General features: G+C 43.7%; 1 protein-coding gene across 6 annotated transcripts in view; it reads left to right on the forward strand.

The window, feature by feature from the left end:
* The window catches only part of EVA1A (eva-1 homolog A, regulator of programmed cell death), a 158264-nt gene that overhangs the window by 114281 nt on the left and 22333 nt on the right, over positions 1-21650 (forward strand). Inside the window, exon 1 of one of the 6 annotated variants that reach the window (XM_027641177.1) lies at positions 4438-4648. The exons of the other annotated variants lie outside the window; for them this stretch is intronic. The gene's annotated coding sequence lies outside the window, so the exon portion shown is untranslated. Of the gene's footprint in view, positions 1-4437; positions 4649-21650 lie in introns of those variants that run through there. 6 annotated transcript variants of the gene reach the window in all.

Below are 21650 nucleotides of genomic sequence, written 5' to 3' on the forward strand. Positions count from 1 at the left end.
CTCAGCTTTGGTTCCTCCCCAGAGCTGCTGAATGCAGGACTGAGGCCAGAAGGAGTGTAAATCCTGATCCCTGTGAGCTCTTCTGTGCTTGTGTGCATCAGCCAGGAGTCAGAACCACACACCAGTTCTCCCAGTCCCAGTTTGAAGGCTGCAGGAGCCAAATGCCATGCTGCCAGCAATTCTTCTGCCTCCCTGGCCCAGCCCCACTTGAGGTACCCAGTAGGCATCTGCCTTGTGTGGCTGATGGCTGAAGCAAGGAACTGTTTGTGGTCTTCTTTCCCTCGATGGGGTAGCTGGGATGGCCAAGCTTTTGTTGCTGATGCTCCTGGAAGAAGAGCAGCAGTATGGACCATCCTGGCTGCTGTCAGGACACAGCCCTTCCTCACTGGGGCCTCCAAAATCAAATCCACCCATGTGGTGATGAAGCTTCACAGCAGGGCTCTGAGCCCAAAAGGCACAGGGCTGTGCAGCAGCTGAACTTTCCCGGGAGGAGAAAGCAACTCCTCCACCAGGGCTCTCTGGTCCCTTCAGAGTGTGGAAATTATCAAGTCCTCCCGAGGCTGAGCTGACATTTGGAAGCGCAGCTCTTGCCTCCTGAGCTCCACTGACAAAGTTGCAGAAGGTGGCTGTTGTGTGCACTGGTTTGATGGAGAGTGGCTGTGACTGCTGGGCTTTGCTGAAGCCGGTGCTGTCAGTGTGACAGGAGCCCACTGGAGGTGATGGGCCCTTCAGGGGCACTAAGCTGAGCTAGTGGCATTCCTGGGCATGCGCAGGGCGTACCAGCCTTGGATGTCAAAGTAAGTCTAGGTGTGAAGAAATTTAGTGAGGTGCCCGAGCAGGAAATCAGTATTTTTTCTGTGACTCATTTTGTTAGTGTTAAGCACTTACCTTCTCCCTGAAGTGAAATTCGTGTGCCTGATTGCTGCATCATGAATCCTACTTTTAATGGTGCTCCCGGAGTGAGAAATAAAATGAGGGCAAAGAAAAAGCAGGCAGAGTCCAAGCTGCTTCTCCAGGGTTTTCCCACTCCTGGGGACCAACCTTATGGCTTTGTCTTTGCTATGGCTGATGTGGTAACACCAATAAAATCCTTCATGCCGGTGGTCACAGCTCTGGAGTTCTCCTCTGTCTGTTGCAGTGTCTGCAGAGAAAGGCCACCTTGTCTGCTTCTATTCTTTTTCTTCTTGTTTTGCCAGGATGATGTATTTATTTAGGTTGAGTGTCAAGCAACATCCTCTGCTAGAACAACACCTCTGGCTGCCAGAATCAGGTCACTGCTGGTCACTTGCTGAGTCCTTGGTTATTTCAGGCTTTGGCACTCTGCAACATTTACATGATGATTTTAGAAATGTCTCAGTGTGGAAACTTCGTCCAAATCACACTCCACTTTATAAGACACAGGGTTGAAAAGTGTTTTGGTTAAAACTCCTCGTCTGCTGGTAACATGATGCCTCGGTGACTTACTATAGACCTTAGCACTGACACTTTGGAAAACAGAGATGATCAAAACTGAGTTGTCACATCCAGGTAAGAGGATTTGATGACTGAGCAAACAACTGTGATTGAATTAGCCTGAATTAAATCTGGAAGGCTGTGGAGATATGTGGAAAGCAACTGGGAAACCAAGAATGATTTGTAATAGTACTGTGTTTATGACTAGCAGCCAGTTTAAAGGTGCTAACAGAGTTGGACTTTGTCAGCATCTTCTTGTTCCCAGTTCACTCCTGAGTCATGCAACTGTGAGCTCCTTTTAGGAGCTTATTAGTCACCAAGCAGGATGGACATTGACCACTCCTGACAGATATTCAGTCAGGGGAGGCACTTCCATGCTTTCCTTTCCATTAGAAGCATTTTCCTAGTGACTAACCAAAATTTTCATGATGTAATTTCTCACATGACACATTGCTTGCCATGTGTCCAAATGAGCACAGAAAACAGAATTATTTCTTCCTCCTGTCTAGCAACCTCTATATTTTTGAAGACTGTTTTCATGTCTCCCAGGTCCTTCTCAGTCTTCTACTGTTTATGGTGACAGTATCAGTTCTGTCTAAAATCAGTGATAGTTCTTTTCCTTTCCTCTGGAGTGTCTCCTGGAGGTTTCAGTTGCAGCCAAGAGCTCCAGAGCAGGCATAGTACTCTAACCGAGATTATCCTACTCTTGAGCAAAAGGAAAGGGTTCTGATCTGAGATCCATCAGCCACTTGACATCACTGGTTGATGTCCTGCAGATCCCTTGTGATCTGCAGGATTGCTATGTGGAAAGCTGATTTTCATCCTGCATTTGCCTAGTAGAATTTTCCTGGTTGATTTTGGTATTTTGGTATCTTGGACTTGCCTGTATGTCCAGCCTCTCAAGATAACATTGAATTCTCTCCCTCTTACTTTTTGCAGTCTTTCCTAGTATGGTGTCATCTGCAAATGTAATAAACATTATCCATATTCCAGCATCCTGGTCATCATCCAGGTACTCTGTGTTCAGGAAAATGAAAATATTTTCATTAGAACAGGATCTAGGACTGACCTTTGCAAAACCCCACTTGATGTATCCTTTCACTGTGAAAAATGAATCCTTGATAACGACATGCTAAACACTTTTCCAGCTAGTTTAGCTCCTGCCCTAGTAGCACACTGTGCTTCTGTAGTTTGATTTTGGGAAGGTCCTGAGAGACGCTGTTCTTTCCAGGACACTGCTGATGTGGAGCCTCTGAATAGGGAAGGTTCAGATTAGCACCAAATTAATCCTCTGGTGAAGGCAGACCGTAAATGGAATGCTAGAACACACAGTGGCCACACTGAAGGCTACTGCTTATTTTTGTTAACCTCATTTTCTGAGCAGCAGCACAGCTCTGTTTCTCAAGACCACACAGCATTTGATGCTACAAGGCAAACAGTGCATCTTTCAGAACATTTTATGGACTTTCATACTAGAGGCACATGGAGTCTTCCCTCTCCAAAACACCTTTCCCAAGACAGGGAAATACTGTGTAGAAATGAGTGTTGGTGTTCCCACACCTTTCTGAAGAGCTGCACAGTTGGAAGCTGACAGTCAGCCTTGCCTGGAAAATGAGGAAGAGGGATTTTTTATACGGGCAGATAGTGACAGGACAAGAGGCAATAGTTTTAAACTGAAAGAGGGCAGGTTTAGATTAGATGTCAGGAAGAAATTCTTTACTCAGAGGGTGGGGAGACACTGAAACAGGTTGCCCAGAGAGGCTGTGGATGCCCCATTCCTGGAATTGTCAAAGCCAGGTTGGATGGGGCCCTGAGCAACCTGGTCTAGTGAACAGCATCCCTGCCCCTGGCAGGGGGTTGGAACTAGATGATCTTAAAGTTCCTTCCAACCTAAACTATTCTATGATTCTATGATACTGCATATAAATAAGTGCTCAGCTGGAATATGCTGTTAGATTTTTTTTATAGTGCAACTGCATTATCTGGGAGATGGATAAAAATTAATTTTCTTTCTGTGGTGTTTGCATTGCAGATTCTGGGTTTAGCTCATCGCTGATCAAAATTTATTCATATTAAATATAAAGACACATGGCTTTTTGTCTGTGTCTCTGACTACTCTCATCCATACCAGCAAACTGCATAGCTCCAAGGTGTGGGCTCAAGCATCATCCAAATGGTTTCTGTGCTCTTTGCCCTGGCTTTGCCCACTGCTGTATAGCCCTTGTCCATCCATGGTTCTTCCCAGTAAGCAGTATGAATGAAGCCATGCCACATGGGAGGATGCAAAGGAGAAAATTTAGCCATATGGACACAAGCTGGGCTGTGTCACTTGCCCTGAGGGTCAGAGAATGAGCCTTAACTTGTCTTATTTATAAGCAGAGACCTAACGGCTGCAGAACTCTTGCATTGTAAGAAAAGGTACAGAATACTTTAATACACATTTTTAATTATTCTCAGGGTCTCCTTCCCTTTGTGCTTCCGCCAGGCTTGGTTTTAAGTCCAGATGTTAATACTTGCACGTAGGTGAGTTTCATGACTGTTCACATGAATGTCTTTGGACAAAGGTTCTTTTGTGATGGAGGCTTAGTGCTTCGTGAGCCATAGGTTTGTCTTCAAAATAGTTTTTTTCATGAGTGTTATTAATACCTAATTTATGGTGTGGAGGAAGAGAAAAGCAAGTTTGTTGTTTAGATTTTTGACTCATTAACTTTATTGCACGAACAGCTGAGTAACCCTGTCTACACGTGCTTCATGACATGACTTGAGCTAATTACAAGCTCTTGAACGCCAAAGCAGGGCAAACCTGGCTGCTTGCTCCTGCCAATTGTTTGATAAATTGGCTCGTTCAATTCACTGAAAAGGCAGAAAACTAAACAGGCAAAAAAGTGTCTCTTTGAATTTGTAAGTAAAACCAGTGTACATTTGACTAGGCAAGAGGGAGAGATCAAGTGTGGATATGGGGATAGCTAGAAGAAGGTAAAGAAAGGGAATCAGGGTCAGAAGGAGAGAAAAGCAGGGAAGAAGTGAAGGAAAGAACAACCTCTCCTTCTTGTCAAGGTAGACTCTTTAATGGCTGATTTGTTTTGGTGAGAACTTGCTTTTCTGGGTGATGGAGGGAGGTGGCTGACTTGAAAGAAAAGGTCCATCCAAGAATCCATAACACCTATTGTAGGATGGGCTGAATTGCCTTGAGAAGGTAAGTGTCTTCACCAGTTAGTGACATAGGGGATTTCATCATCTAGTTTAAACTAACCTTTTAAATTTTGGACTGGACCTGACAGTGGGTGAAGCATCATGGTAGACCAATACACGTGTAGCATTTATCAGATTGGTGCTTCAACATTAAAAAGTCAAGACAAAGATGAAGCGAGACATTTCTGTATGTTTAGTTTCAACTTAAATTTCTGTTCCTTCTGTTAACGGAGCTAATTTTTCTTACCTGGAATGATACAAAAACTGATTAGCAGAAGCATTTCCTTATGCTAAAAGCCATTGGTCGCCACATGCTCCCACACCAGCCATGTTTGATGTTGTGCCTCATTTGTGTCAGCTAGTTTGTAGACAACACCAAGAAGAGCGATGCAGTTGATTAGTTTGAGGGAAGGGATACCAGCCAAAGGGACCTTGGCAGGTCCCATGAAGTTCAATAAGGCCAAAGGTAGGGTCCTGCACCTGGGCAATCTCTGGTACCAATACAGACTGGAGGGTGAATGGATTGAGAACAGCCCTGCTGAGAAGGACTTGAGGATGAAAACTGGACGTGAGCCAGCAATGTGCACTTGCAGCCTAAAAAGCCAACCGTTTCCTGGACTGCATCAAAAGAAGTGTGACCAGCAGGTTGATGGAGGTGATTCTCTCCCTCTATTCCACTCTTGTTAGACTCCACCTGAAGTACTGCATCCGGCTCTGGACATAGACCTGTTAAAGATGGTCCAGAGAAGGGCTATGAAAATAGTAAGAGAGCTGGAACCCCTCTCTGATGAAGACGGGCTGAGGAAGTTGGGGTTGTTCAGCCTGGGGAAGAGAAGGGTTTGGGGAGACCTAATTTCAGCCTTTTAATACTTAAAGGGGCTTATAAGAGAAACAGAGAGAGAGTTTTTGTGAAGACCTGTAGACAGGACAAGGGGCAATGGTATTAAACTGCAAGAGGGTAGATATAGGTTAGATATAAGGAAAAAATTCTGTTATGAGGGTGGTGATGTACTGGAACTGGTTGCCTAGAGAAGTCGTGGATGTTTCATCACTGAAGTGTTCAAGGTCAGGTTGGATGGGGCTGTGAGCAACCTGGTCAGCCCCCATATCAGGAGGTTGGAAGCAGGTGATCTTTAAGGTCCCTTCCAACCCAAACTGTTATGTGATTCTATGATTTGGACTCCTGATAACAAGTCTTGAGAGGTTTTCAGTTTATTTTATGCATCAAATCTCTTTGCAATTCTCTTTTGCAGATTTCACAGAATCACAGGATGGGTCAGGTTGGAAGGGACCACAGTGGGTCATCTGGTCCAACCTCCCTGCTCAAGCAGGGTCATCCTGGAGCACATTGCACAAGGTTGTGTCCAGATGGTTCTGGAATATCTCCAGTGAAGGAAACTCCACACCCTCTCTGGAGAATCTGTTCCAGTGCATGATCATCTGCACAGTGAAGAAGTTGTTCCTCATGTACAGGTGGAACTTTCTGGGCATCAGCTTCTGCCTGTCTCCTCTTGTCCTATGGCTTGGATTTAAGGCTTGCTGTTCTTAAGTGTCTCTATTGCGTCAGGAAGACAGTCTGGGGAAGCATGCAAAGCCAAAATGTGAAAGGAAGAATAACTCACCCTAAGCTCTAAAGGAAACATTTCATCAGAAGGGTGTTTTCTGTTTGGAGTTCAGGTGCATTAATGGTAACTTCAGCCCCTGGCCTGTTCCCAGGCTATCATTCCTTGTACTAGAGCTCTCAGCATTGTCTGTCTGTTCTTGCCTTGAGAGGCCATTTCAGGTCATTAGACTAGAGGTGATAATTGCTTTTCTTCTGACATTGTGTATGTAGTGGTCCTGAAAAGGACCTGTGTACCAGCACCTACTGTGTCACACCAGCACCTTTAATGAGGCGTAAAAACTCCCATGGGAATTACCTAATGGAACAGAATAGAACTGTATTGGGGTATTGGGTTTTGTTTCCAGATGATGCTTCTAAAAATTCTGAGTCTCTGAAGTCCCCACTTCAATCATTGTCTATTAGACAAACCTTCTGAAATGTCCTTAGAAGCTCCAACAGGAACTGATCCAACTCAAGATTCACCAGCTTCCTGATGTTGATTAAAGATTGATTTTTTTTCAGACTTCTGATTGATTGGCAGTTATGAGGTGTGTCTGTTACAGGTTTCCAGCATAGAATCAGTGATTATTTTTCTCTGTAGACGATGTCATGAGCCAAGCTCTGACCCTCTGGCAGTTTTCTGAATTGCTCATCATCATCTTGGATTTAGATTTCATGATAATTAGGATGTCTGAGTTGGGCAGTGAGAATGATCTAACCCTGACCTAACCCTCTACCACGTAAGTTGCTATTTTCAAGCCATCTGCATGCTGTGAAAGCAGACTGGGAAGCTCCTCAAATTGTTGAAGGTGAAGAGAATAAGTTTTCTTTAACAAGCCATTTCTGAGTGTTTTGCAAACCTCATCTTGGGTGTCAGCAGGACATAGAGGGGTGTGTGGTCATATAAAGATAGAATTAAACAGACTGTGTTTTGTAGATGCACGATGCTGAAAGTTGCTCCCCACTTGCTTTTGGGAAGACTCAAGCCCTGCTCCAGCACAGCGTGGGCTGGTTTGCCCCCTCTATCGTTGCTGGTTCTCAGTGCTTTCAGACGCTGTGGGAGGAAAGGAACCTCGAGCCAAAGCGGGGCACTAGTCACAACCAGATGTGGAGCTGCCTGGTGTGCCAGGAAGTGGCGGGTGATAAATCCCAGTCAGGGCTGTGCTGGGGTGCACATGTGATTGCCATTAACGACTCGCTTTGCAAGTGCAAGCGAGAGTGAAGGAAAACAAAGAGGCAGCAAACAAAGAGGGGCTTGGCGTCAGTGGGGCTGCGTTTGGGTTTTCAAGCAGGGTAAGACACAGTAACTGGCATGTTGTCTCCATGAGAGAAATACAGGCACAGCAAGGTTTTAAGTGGGCTTCCGGAGACAGGAATGTGAGAAAAGAGCATCAGCTTGAAATAAACACATGCAAAATGCATTTATTTAGGCTGAAGGGTCTCCTTAGCTCATCTTAGAGAGAGGTTTATGTGTAAAAGACTCCATTGCCTGCTTAGTATACTATGTATGGTCAGGTGAAACTGCCTGCCTTTTTTCTCATTTACTTTTTCCCCTCCAAGCATGTGATCTACGGTGTTGAGAGCAGGAACACACCCAGAGCCAAACCAGGTAAAATAAACCCTAATTCTTGCAAGTGGCTTCAGGCAGCACTCCATCACAAATAGGCAATGAAATAGGATCATAGGATCATTTGGCATACAGTAAGTCAGGTTGGGAGGGAGCTCTGAAGGGCTTTGGTCCTACCTCTTGCTTAAAGCTGGATCAGCTATGAGGGCAGATTGGGTTGCTTGTGGCTTTGCAGCAGGCAGCATATAGGATATTGGGAAACAGGACAAATGCTGAGATGGTGTATATAGCCTTTCTCTCTGCTTACTGAAAATCTCAGCCTTTAGCTTTGGCCCAGTCTGGTTTTAAATTAGACGTTTCTATTTGAACCACAATTAAAGAGCTTTGGACTAAGACCCCTTACTGTATAGTCATCTTCAGCCACTACTGTGCACATAGATATGGATACAACATAACTTGTGTAAAATGCCTTAAATTGTCTGTGTTGGCAATGCAGGGTCTGGAATGGGAAGAGAGAGAGGATTAAGAGCTAGGGAAGGCTCATCTGTCTGTGTACTGGGAGAAATCTGGCTCCTAGAGGACTGGCCTGAAGTAAGGCAGAGAGCTTAAGAAGTGATGTCTCATTTAGGGAATTCCTTAGAGACAGCAGGGTGGAACAGCAAGAGAGACACCAGTTAGGGGGAACAGGAGAGGGAAGAGTGTTGGCTGCATGAGTACATGGGGAAGAGCTGGGGAGGGGACCAGACAATTTTGGCAGAAAAGAAAGGAGTCTTATGGTGCTGAGATCACAGGAAACATTACCTTCGTGTGCATATAAATTGTAATGGCAATGAAGAAGCTGATAGTATGGGAGTGTAAGCCATGTTTGGAAAAACATGAGGTTAAGTGATCTTAGAAGCAGAGTTGAAGATTCATGCTTTAGCATAATGGGAAACTCATTATACATACATTTAAATATCTTCTCTAGTACAACCCGTGCTTTACAAAGGTCATAGGCTCATTTGTGGAGTTTAAAAGTCAGAAGAGACCGTGGGATCATCCAACATGATCTAATACATGTTATTACATCTTATCCATTTGCTTTTATACTAAGCTCAGTACAATAAGCACATCCCATCTAGGGGTTTAGAACTGATTTGGACAAGATACCTGTGGCAGTGATAGTCAAGGTTAGTGATCCTGACTGTTTAAGACTTGAACTGTTTCTATACTTTGGGATGTGTATTATGACTCGTGCTACACTGAACTGTTCATTGGAAGCTGGCAGTTTCCTTCTCATCATACATCAAGACCAGTCATCTTTCACAGATTCTGTGTTCATCACTAAACATCAGGCTCTTTCCATTTTCCAGCCTAAAGCATTTTTTTAGGTCTTGAATCACACCACAAACTCACCTCTGTCTTCATTCATTTTTTTTCCAAGTAAAAACAAATAGACTGAAAGAATTATACATGATGTTCCAGTTTCAGTCTCACCCATTCCACGTAGGAGAGGTAACATGTCCTTCCTTTTATGTCAAGAAACGTGCAGAGCGTTGCACTGTGTAGTCTTTATCTACTCTGACCTCTCTGTTTCTTTCTAGTGCTGCTTCTCCCAATATATAGAATCATAGAATCATAAAATGGTTAAGGTTGGAAAAGGCCTCTGAGATAGAGTCCAACTGTTAAGCCAGAACTGTTGTGTTCACCACTGAACTGTACCTCTGAGTGTCACATCCACACCTTTTTCAACGCTTGCAGGGATGGGGATTTCCCCATCTCCCTGGGCAGCATGTTCCAATGCTGGAACACCCCTTCAGTGAAGGAAAGCTCCATCCTTTAGATAGGATTCGACTTGACTCCTATGCTGTTGGTGTGCTGAGTGATGGTTTGCTGCCATAGTTACGTGGGCACAAGCAGACTGAGGTCATCAACCCAAGAACACTCTGGGGCCAATGACCAGCAACAGGTTTTCTATTTGGAGGATATGTTTTATATCTGAACAATTCCAAGATTTATTGCTTCCCCCGAGGTTCTTTTAGGACCAGATTTTTTTTGTCGAATTGTTTGTCTAACTCCATCCTCACGTGCAACTTTCTACCCCTACACAAAATCAACTATGTAGTGTTTATATTTATTCAGAAATGTTCTGTTCCCTAAGTGGGTTTTTTTTGGTCATTAGCATTAACTTTGCATTTGTTACAATATAGTCTAGGTCTCATAATTTCTAAAATTGTAGTCCTCCAGATTGGCATAAACTGTCTGGTATTCTGTAGATATGCTGGAATTATGCTCACCTCTACTGTGGGATTTATTTGGATTTGAAACCATGGCAGTGTGGGACATGTAAAATGTTGCTAAAGCATAAAATTGCAACAAGCAGGGAATTTATGTGTGTGCTAATGTCAAAAAGAATGAATTAAATTGGTGAATAATTGCTCAGTGAAACAGATGGATGATAAGGAATGCACATACAAACTGAGAAGGCATTTTTAGAAAATCCTAAATTTGACCATTCAAGTAGTTATTAATGGTTCTGTCTGAAAGAAATTTGCATGTACAGTAAATTTGATGTGAAGAATCCTTTCAACCTGTATTCGTTGTTATAGTTTGCATTGCAAGGGAGGATGCATGTAAGTGCTTCAAGTAAGTTATGATCATTTTGTCTCAAGCTCCTGTAGAAAAAATACGAATTTTGGAGAGCTTTGAAAAATGTAATTAATCATCACTGCTTCTCCCACAAGGAAGAATGGTTTTGAGATTAGGGCTTTGGAGGGGCACTTGGAGGATCTGGTTTGTGTTTCCCAGATCTGTCACAAACATCCATACGTCTTCAGGTTGTATTTCAAAATAGTTTATCTAGCAGCTCAGTAGAAGCAGAAATAACCATATTTTCAAATGCAATAATTTTGTTAGGTACTAAGCCCTCTGTAAACTCCTTTGCAGCTGTGGGAGTTCTTGAAAAGACTAAGCACGTCTCTCTGCACCAAGTTCCTACCTTTAAAATAGGAAAATATATTTCTTTGACCTTTTCACTTTCATCTTCCCTTTACTTTCTGTGTTGACTATAAACATTTTGGAGCAGGGACCTCTTAAACTGTGTTTATGTGGTTCTAGGGAGGACCTCAGCCTTGTTTTTGCCTTTGGGTACAATTGTAATATGAATCCTAATTTGTAGTCTTTTAGCCCAGAAGTCTGGGAAGAGAGTAGGTTAGTAGTTTTCAGATACGTAAAAGACTCTGGCAGAGATGGGGAGGACTACCTATTGGTCACCTTGCTGGAGAGGATAAGAACATAAATTGTAGCAGAGGAATTTCAAGCTCTATATTCAAAAAAATGTTATAGTGGTGAAAAGAAAGATATTCTGGAGCAGTCTGAATGGTTATTGTGGGGTAATTTCCAGCCCTATTTTTCTGTGACACTCAACTTCATTTTGCAGTTGCCTCAGGTTGAACTAGCGACTTGCCTAAACTACAGAGTGTGTTGTTCAGAGGGCCAGGATCTGCTGTGCTTCTCCTCTGACTATTTGCCAGTCAAACTCTCCTTGGACTTCTCTTCAGCAGTGCCAAAGCTAATGGTGCTCTTTCACTTCGGGATGTTTTTTCCTGAAGCACAAAACTATGTTGAAATATGAGTTTTCCAACTGTGAAGGCGGACGTTTGTTTTCACACAGAACTTGAGGCAGGACAGGAGAAGGTGTTTGGTTTTTGGTGACGCTACCCACATGTGATTTTTGGCTGGGTATGCAGAGCGTGCAGTGGAGAGCTTTACTTTCCAGCTGGCTTCACTCTATAGCACAGGACTCCCAGCCAGATTTCTCAGGACAATTTAAATCAGCTCAGACTCTGGCTTGCTCTCTCTTGTGCAAATGGGAAGGTATGAGCATGTGTGCTGGGGAGGTCTTACTCCTTACTAAAACTCCTTGAGTTAGGGTGTTAATGAATGATGATGAAAAGGCATTGTTCAGAGCACAGGGACTGCACCTCTCTTGTGAAATAAGACATGCCAAAGCCTCTATCCTGGGGATGAATGGTGTAACAGGACTTGCATCTAGCTAGATGTTTTTCCTTCAAAACAGGGCAGTCACACGTACCCGAACTACCAAGGGCAGTGATCCAGTCTGTGGCCAGCTGTGACTGGGGAGAGCTCTAGCTGGAATGGGCCAAGTTTCTGTTGAGCACTGTGTGAACATTTAAAGAGTACAAATGATCATCTGCTAGTGCTTGGACCAATGCCCTGGGCCTCCTCAGTTTGCAAGGGGGTGTAGCTCGTGGACCTACAGCAGGAGTGCCAGCCCACCAGGGCTGGGAGGACCACGCAGCATTGCTCCACAGGATGCTCTGGAGTTCCATCCTGGGGGAGCAGTCTGTCACACAGCTGAAGCCTGTACTGATGCAGCAATTAATGACTCAGAGTAGAAATCTGGGGTTCAAACCTTCTTCTAAACTAATGTCAAAAGCTCCATGCTGTGCTCCCCATGCTTTAACTGGGTATCCAGCCACTCAGCTGGGAGCACCCAGACAGGCTTGGTGCCAGGTCTAACCCCATCTTCCCTTGTGTTGTGGTTACTCTGAGAGCTGACAGTGCTTGTGGTGTGAGCCAGTGCGCCTTTGAGACCTGGTGCCCATGGACTTAATGCATGGTTCTCTTTGGGGAAACGTTTTGATTGGGTTCATTTTTGAGCATAAGCAGTTGGTAATTGTCAGCTATGGACCAAGTCTGGTTGAAGACTTTAAAAGGAAATGTTTTCTCCTTGACAAAAGAATACTTTCATTCAATCACAGGATGCTGAGTTGGAAGGAACCCACAAGGATCATCAAGTACAACTTCTGACCCTGCAGAGGACCATCCCCAAGAGTCACATAAGTTTTGATGGTAGTGCTTATATGGCACTGGAATATTTGAATCTAAAATGCAAATCAAATTTACTTTGTTTTTTTATGGTCACTGACAGCCCTGTAGCCTGGGGTGGATGTGCTCTGGTTATTTGCAGAAATGATGCGGTCTCAGACATGAAAGCTTCACACATCACCTACCTGTCATGAGCTTGTTTTGGAAGGACCGTCTCTGCATATGAGAGTCATGCTGTCCCAGGGTATAGGGGACATTGATTATGATTTTAGCATGTAAACCATGACAGCCAGCAAGTCTTCCCGTTAGCACTGTTTGTAATTATGACTTTTCCTACTGACTCCTGGAACAAGGGTAGCACATTCATTTCATCTAATTCATCACTCAGACATAATCTTTTGCCTTTTTTATATATTTTTTGACTGACATCTGTGTAGTGCTTGAATCGCAATCTGTTGATGCCTTTTACATGGCCAGCTGACTGGCTGTGTCCACGCAGGGAAAAGAGCAATTCCTGTGTCCAGACATTCCTCCCAAGAGGCCAAGACGTGATCTGGTTCATGCTGGCCTGGCAATCAGAAACCTCAACTAACTCTGTTCAAATTCCATAGTGGTTACTTCTGCACAATGAATGCACAAGGGCACAACTGTTTTAAATTTACTCTATATTTGTAAAAAGAAAATGATTCCTAATAAAATAATTATGAGTGCTTTGTTTGATTAAGGCCCACATTTGTCGGCAGCATTTTTACAGCTCTTTTCTGCAATTAGTGTTAAAGCTGGAGCACAGAACAAAGGAGAAGAAGGCTGCATCTACTGGTACAGCCAGCTTTTAATCCCTCTCCTGACAGTCCATCTTTCATGGTGGCTTTTGTCAATCTGTGTGCATGTGCTAGCACTAGCAGAAGCCAGTGTAAGACGTCCCATTAAACTCTGTACCAAGGTGTTCTAGGACAAGACTTCCATTAATAATTAGTTCTAGGATGAGGTTGTGCTCTCCAGAGTTCGAGTCAGACCTGGGAGCACAGATGTGGTAAGGTGTACCTTACCACAAGGTGTACCTTGTATTTAGGTTGGGTGGAATATTTCTGTCTCAAGAGAGTTGGAGTGCTTATACTTTTTGGCTGTTGTGGAAGTGGGGAGATGCAGTTTGTCATGTCTGTGAGTGATCATCTTGCCAGAGCTGTATCTCTGCTCCACATGCTTAGTGCTGATGTGGCTTTACTTCTCTAAGACTGTTTCCTCTGTTGTTTTTTCTGATAGTGCAATTAAGGTCTTCCCTGCCAGGAAACCACTGATAAGTACTAATAGAAGTACAAGAAAATAAGTAAATGCAAAACATTCCTGCAAGAGTTAATAGCATTATAGAATCATAGAATGGTTGGGTTTGGAAGGGACTTTAAAGATCATCTAGTTCCACCCTGCTGCTGTGGGCAGGGACACCTTCCACTAGATGGGGTTTCTCGAAGCCCATTTCAAGAATTCCCATTATAGAATCATAGAATCAGCTGGGTTGGAAAGGACCTCCGAGATCATCAAGTCCAACCCTTGATCCAACACCGCTGTGGTTGCTAGACCATGGCACTAAGTGCCACGTCCAGCCTCATCTTAAAAACCTCCAGGGACGGAGAATCCACCACTTCCCTGGGCAGCCCATTCCAATGTCTGATTACCCTCTCTGTAAAGAAATTCTTCCTAATATCTAACCTAAACCTCCCCTGACAGAGCTTAAGACCATGCCCTCTTGTCTTGCTGATAGTTGCCTGGGAGAAGAGACCAACCCCCACCTGGCTACAACCTCCTTTCAAGTAGTTGTTGAGAGTGATGAGGTCTCCCCTGAGCCTCCTCTTCTCCAGGCTAAACATTCCCACTCCCTCAGCCTCTCCTCATAGGACTTGTGCTCGAGTCCCTTCACCAGCCTTGTTGCTCTCCTCTGGACCTGCTCCAGGACCTCAATATCCTTCCTGAACTGAGGGACCCAGAACTGGACACAGCACTCCAGGTGTGGCCTCACAAGAATCACTTCCTTGGACCTGTTGGCCACACTGTTCCTGATAGAGGCCAGGATGCCATTGGCCCTCTTGGCCACCTTGGCACACTGCTGGCTCATGTTCAGCTTCCTATCAATCCAAACTCCCGGGTCCCTTTCTGCCTGGCTGCTCTCCAGCCACTCTGTGCCCAGCCTGTAGCGCTGCAGGGGGTTGTTGTGGCCAAAGTGGAGGACCCGGCACTTGGCCTTGTTGAACCTCATCCCATTGGAATCAACCCAGCTCTCCAGTCTGTCCAGGTCCCTCTGCAGAGCCCTCCAAGGAGGGGGTCTCAACAACTTCTGTGGGGAACCTGTGCCAGTGCCTCATCACCCTCACAGTAAATAATTTCTTTGTAATACTCAATCTAAATCTACCTTCTTTAGGTAGGACACTCTTCTTTAAAGAGATGGAGATGTTGGTCTGAGGGAGATTCGCCAGAAAATGGACTTCTGTTTTCACTCAGTCAAATTGAGAGGAAAATGCAATTATGATTAGTTGTGTCCAAGTGTGACTTTAAAGCCTTGTCTAGTTGGGAATGGCTGGGGGATGAGAGCATGAACATAGGAAGTTGTCTTTTATCTCTACAGCTGGTTCTACCACAGCCATAACTGGAGAAAAGCACTGATGGGAAACAGTCTTGGGGTAGCTTGTTAAATCAAAGGATTGATACAAGCATGGCTTAAGAATAAGTTCCACTGTAGTTTCACAGAGTGGTTGTAATGGTATTTAAAAGAGAAATCTTAGGAACTCAAGAACATGGGGGCGGTTTAGCTGTGCATCTATCATCTAATTAAGCTATCTGTCATTTGCATCATTTAATTGAAATATGGAAAGATTAAAAGTCAAAACCTTCCCTTTGACATAAAGAGGAACAACATTTATGGCTTGAATTTGACCCAGGAGACTATTTTATCCCACAATCTTTCACTTAAACCCTGCTGGTGTCCTTGATGGATGAAGTGCCCAGTATAATATCCTTTCGCAATCACGGGAGCCTACTGGACTCTCTAACACAACCTTTGTGTTTCTTATATTTAAAGGGAAAGGAGGACATTAGGGAAAGATATGGTAATGCATGTCCTTCCTGTTTCTGGGCAGTAGCAGCTCTACACTGTAAAGTAGTTTGATAACAGTGTTCAGCTTGGGCTGGCTCAGTTCAGTCTCTTCATTCTCGGACGACTTTGAATGCTGCTCTCTGTGTAGCTCTGACGAGTTAAAGGGATGTGTACTGCTCCAAGAGGGCAGATGGTGCAGCACAGATGGGCAGTTGGAGCAGGTACCTCTGTATAAATCAATTCTTTGTCACAGACATGGCTGGAACATGTGTGCATGGACAATTCAGGGGAGTCCACACAAATTTTTTCAGCCATCTTCTTTGCCTGTGGAGCATTTCAGCATTCAGTGTTTCTAAAGGGCTGTCTATTCAGATAACACACAGCTGATAACATTCCTGAGCTGAATGTGTGTCATGGCCCTGTCTCTGGGTACAGTCCCACAGGGCTATTCCAGCTTTCTTTGCTGTGGACAGACTGAAAATCCAATTCTGTGCTTGGCCTGACACATATCAGGTCCCATGTCTGTTCTGCTGCCACAGACCTGTGATTTGATGTCCCACATGTTTTGAGCCCTGAGGAGCAGTGGTGACCTCCCAAGCTTGGACAGCTGCTTAGTCTTCTGTTTGACCTCTGGGCTTCACTGAACACGTCTGTACTGACAAACAAAATAGAGTCAACCCCAGTAGCTCTTGACACCTTGGCTGGGTTGAAGGTGGCCTGGGCAACCTGATCTAGTGGGTGGCATCACTGCCTGTGGCAGGGGGCTTGGAACTAGATGATTTTAAAGCCCAAGCCGTTGTAGGATTTCATAATTCTATGATCCTATGACACTGGAACTCAATGCACCCTCCTGCCAAATTGTAGAAATGACATTTGATGTTGCATGGTCCGGACATGGCTTAGAAGTTAGCATGTACCACATCCTATTCCCAGCAGGCATTTTGGATGGAGTCACCTTGTTTTGAACATGAAGAGAGTTTAATGCTGTGAAGGTCACACTGTATCAGGTGAATGGTGTGTTTAATTTTCTTGCATCACAGTAACCACAGTTTACTTCTAAGAACGTGTAAGAGTGAAGGTTAATGCCTCTTTTGTAATGTATTTCTGTAAACAGTTTCAAGGATCAGATGATCTTTATTTTATCTATCACAAAATCTTCACAGGTCTAAACAGAACACTGGAAGGACCACACACATTTCCTTTCCCAGGTTTCCTCGTTGTTTAGGGCAATGAAACTGGTGAAGGGTCTAGAAAACATGTCTTATGAGAGGCAGCTAAAGAAGCTGGAGGTGTGTTCAGTCAGAAAAAGAGGAGGCTTAGGGTGAACCTCATTGCTCTCTACAACTACCTGTAAGGAGGTTGAAGAGAGGTGGAGGCCAGTCTTTTCTGCCGTGTCTCAAGTGAAAGGATGAGAGAAAATGGCCCTAAGTTGTGCCAGGGGAGGTTCAGATTAGGTATTAGAAAAATTTTTTTCTACTGCAGGAGTAGTCAGGCATTAGAATGAGTTACCAGGGAGGAGGTGGTGGAATCACTGTCTGTGGAAGCATTTGAGAGGTGTCTGGATGTGGCACTTGAGGACATGGTTTTAGGGTGATTATTGTGGCGCTGGGTTGATGGTTGGACTAGTTGATCTTGAAAGTCTCTTCCAAACTCAATCGTTCCGTGATTGTGTGATCACTTCAGGCACCCATTGCTTGAAGGTCAGAGTCTGCTGATTAGGGTAGGGTCATCCTTCCTACGTGTGGGTTCCTTTCCAGATCACAGCATCCCTCTTCCTCTACAGCCAGGTGCTTGTTGCCTGCAGATAGCTGTAGATACTGTATATTTAGTCTCTGACCTTTCAGAACAAGCTAAACAAAACAAAACAAAACATCCTCAGGTGACATCAAGACCCCACTGAGGAAGAAGAATCCTTTCTGCCTCTGAAGACTATCAGCAGAAATACAAAATCTGAGGGTGGACATTGTCTTCATGCATAGCAGTCAGCACCAGCCACTCCATTGCCTGCTTGGCCTGCAGGGAAGGAGGTAGGCTGGGTCTCAGACTTCGAGGCCAGGTTGATATCCCTGCTCATTGCAGGGGTTTGCATTAGATGACCTTTAAAGGTCCCTTCCAACCCCTATTCTGTGATTATACGAAGAGTCAATCTGACTGTTCGTGTCACCTCTGTCATTTCAGTCCTGTGACAGCAGATTTACAGTGTGGTACAAGCTGCATGAGGGCTGGTGCAAGACCCTGCTCTGCAAACTCCTGTGATTCCCCTTAAAAGAGCCTGGGAAACAAGTGAGATATCAGTTACCACTCATACCATTAGATGCCTGAGTCTGAATGATGTCCCAGCCATTTCACTCCTTTTATCAGCCTCCTGTAGGGAGACCAGATTGATGATGGGGTTTGATTTCCAGCTCTGTGAAACTTGGCTGCAAATCAATATGTAGGTGCCTCCAAAGCTTACGTTGCTGTTGGGAAACTGGGCAGGCAGTTCTTTGCACCAACTGCTGTACAAGCACAAAAATGCCATTTCTTCTACATACTGTGTTTGTAATTAGTGTGCCTCTTTCACAGTGGGCCTTACTTTGAACTCTGTTTGTCTTAGACTTTCCATTACCTGGAACGTAATTGAAAGTGAATAATTTGCTCAAGGGTGAAGAAAATAGCTTTCAAGCAAGACTTTTTCTTAAATACATATTTTTTCAGATAGGTTCTTTATTTTTCACAGAAAAAAGTCTGAAGCAACAAACATGGAAAGCTCTGAATAGACAGAGCAGTGATCCAGTTTTCACCCTCCACTGTAACATTGATTTTAATGTAATGGTAGAAGTGTAAACAAAGGGTCGATATAACAGATTTCTACATGGGACTTGAAGTTCTTGCTGAACTGGGAGAAAGTTAGGAAGGAGGTTTACCTGAGAGTAAATGAGATTAATCTCCTGTCTTATTCCACTAATAAAGCTAATGCTTTGATCTTTGTTCAGTTATTTGTTTGTACTCCTCCTGTGCCCAGGAGTTATGGTCATGAATCACAGCCTTCTCCTGCCGGGCTGAGGTCAGTTTTAATACTTCAATATCTGATATATCTCCTATCAGCAGTCTGCATCTGGCAGTCAACAAGTTAACAACTATTTTTCTCCTCTAGCTGTTATGATTCCGTGCAGTTGTTAGAGTTAGGGTAATTAAGGTGGATTACTTCACATTTTAAGTTACATGGATGGTTATTGGAATTGCAATTAATTACATCTTGTCCCTATAACCTGAGCAGGTTGTGAGGTAGATTTTATCCTATGCAGTTGCACTGATAGGGATTAATTTTCCTTTGGAGGACTGGCAAGTCTTATTTGTGAGGTGAGCAAATTCTGAAGAATGTGTCTTTATAGAGATGGGCAGTGGCTCTTCTGGTATGAGTAGGGATTATCCCAGCATGGGACAGAAGTGCTTTGAAGGATTGTGTTTATGAGTTTCTTTGCTGTTTACAGGGTCTCATAAACCATCCCTGCCTATATCCCCTTCAGGAAATTTGTTTGTTAAAGGTTTACTTGTTCAAAAGATGTTCACAGCCTCTTTGTATTGGATTAATCCTTTCATCTGATAAGATATCAGGGTTGGTGGGTTCAAGATATCCAGTGGAAGGAACAAATACTCCAATACAGAGCATTATATTCCACTTGAAAGAAGTGGGAACTTAAACTGAGTGCAAGCCAGATAAAGGATCTACTCTGGGTTAAAGTTACTAGCAGCAAAGGTATGTGTTGAAATCTTCAATTTTTTTCCAAGAGTCCTAAAAAAAGAAACCTAAAAATAGAGGTCCTACAGTATGAAGTGAATTCCTTGGCTATGAGTTAGCAATCTGCATTTCCTGCGGAATACGTGATAACAAACACTTTCAAACACATGGAAGGTTAAGATATGTCTCCATTTACACTTTTTAAGTGGCTGAATTCAGTAATTTTGAAATGTGAGAGATGCCAGTGGATGGGCCTTGCTACCCAAACAGGCAGAAACTGGGCTGTGCTTGGCAAAGGCCACCAGAAAGAGGGAATTGCTGACATTCCCAGAATGAACCCCTGGGGCTTTGCTGGGGTGGCAACCTGGTGAATCAGGTATTACAAGTAGTCAGGATCTGTCAGAGACCTGCCAGTCTGTTAGGGAGGACTCAAGGGGGTTCCAAGTAGTCCTGAAATAATTTATATACTAATTGATGGGTAGAATTTGATTCAGGATTGTTTAGCTCTGTTAAATTTGGAACAAATGAGATAAGCTTTTTGCCCAGCAATGTCCTACCTCTGAATATATACATATATATAATTTACATGCTTGAAGCTCAGTCTGGCAAAGCCTTACTTACACTAATGCAGGTATTTAGCTGAAGTGGTTAAACTGAGGGATTAGTCAGCCTATCTGTATAATTGATGAAGGGACAAATTAACCACCTCCCGTCCCAGTAAAATGCCTTCCATTAGGTGGCATGAATTCAGGTCTCATTTGTGATGGAGATATTCATAGAAGTGAATCTTAATAACACGTGTGAAGGTGGAAAAGAACAGACCGGTGTGCATGAAATGTCCTGGCTGAACATTTCATGAAGCCTAATAGAAACAAACGTTTAGCTTTAAAAAACTTGTGTTCTCTTAAAAAAAACCCCAACCACTATTAAGTACTGGAAAGCTGCCACAAGCATCCAGCACTTTGTATTCCCACAGTTTCTTTCCAGTGCTCCCAGACTGTAGCTGCAGGGCAAGTTGCATAAGAGTGTAGGGTAGGTGCTCAGTAACATCCTTGCTGGGCTATAACAAAACCCTGGCATTGTTTTCCATGGTGTGTATCTGCTTTTATGTGGCGTCAGGAAAGTGACTATAATTTGCTGTTTCACAAAACTGGCAGTTACTCACAGTAGCAATTGTAGTAAGATTTGGGCTTGCAGTCCTTACTGCTCCCTCAGGATATGCATGGAAGCAAGATGATGCACGCTACGTGTTTTTCTATCAGAAAAATAAATAAAATAAAATACATAAACCATGCAAAGAACTTTTCACAGTCTCCAAGCCAAATGATTTAAAGGTTATGCTGTGTGTTGGAGAGGTTCTGCCTGTAAATGTACTTCTTTGAAAAAACAGGGGAGGTTTAATACTCTCATAATTAAAAAACATCTATAGGGTTTTTCCTCAAACTTTCCACTGTGCTCAGGAAGTCTCAACCCCAAAGGAGGATGTCTCACAGGTTATGACTATGTGAATGGAAGGATTTATATTGAAAACAGTTTTGCCACTTTGTTCACAGATCCTTGAATTTCAAGTTTGTTAGTGTAGCCTGGCTTCTATAAGCCAAGTGCTGAACCACTGAGAAGCCAGTGATCCCAACACTGAGTTCTGGATCTCAAAATAAATTGTGTTTTTGTTCAGTAAATACTGATCTGCATTCATCTGTATGTAACTGAAGGGCATTTAGCACTGTAGCTGCCTTACACAGTTTTGTTCATTCCTACTATTTACCCCAATGCAATTGATAACCTTCCCTTGTGCAGGGTTCCCAGTTTGGGCATCTCATGGGATCCTGAGAATTGCCACACTAAGTCAGCCGTGTGGCCAGACAAAGTTACTACCTTTAATGGCAGAGGTTACCAGCTGCTTTCTGATGACATTCCTCAGCTCCTGCTATCAAGGCACCGCTATGTATTTGGGAAAAAATTCTAGTCCCTTGTCTAGTTCTCTGCTGTTTGATTGCAGAGAGGAAAAGCTGATGGACTGGTAAAGAACTAGCACACACCGTTGGTTAAGTAGCACCTAGATAAAAAGAAGATATTTTTGTACAGAGCATAGTTTTACTGCTGTAATTACAAACATTTTAATTAGGCAGGGAGAGCAGATGGGAAGAATCTCCTGGCTGTGCCTGCCAGCAGACACCAAGACAAAACATGGGGGAACATC

Source organism: Corapipo altera, unplaced genomic scaffold (genome assembly GCF_003945725.1).
Source record: "Corapipo altera isolate COAL_440 unplaced genomic scaffold, ASM394572v1 46, whole genome shotgun sequence".
NCBI lineage: Eukaryota > Metazoa > Chordata > Aves > Passeriformes > Pipridae > Corapipo > Corapipo altera.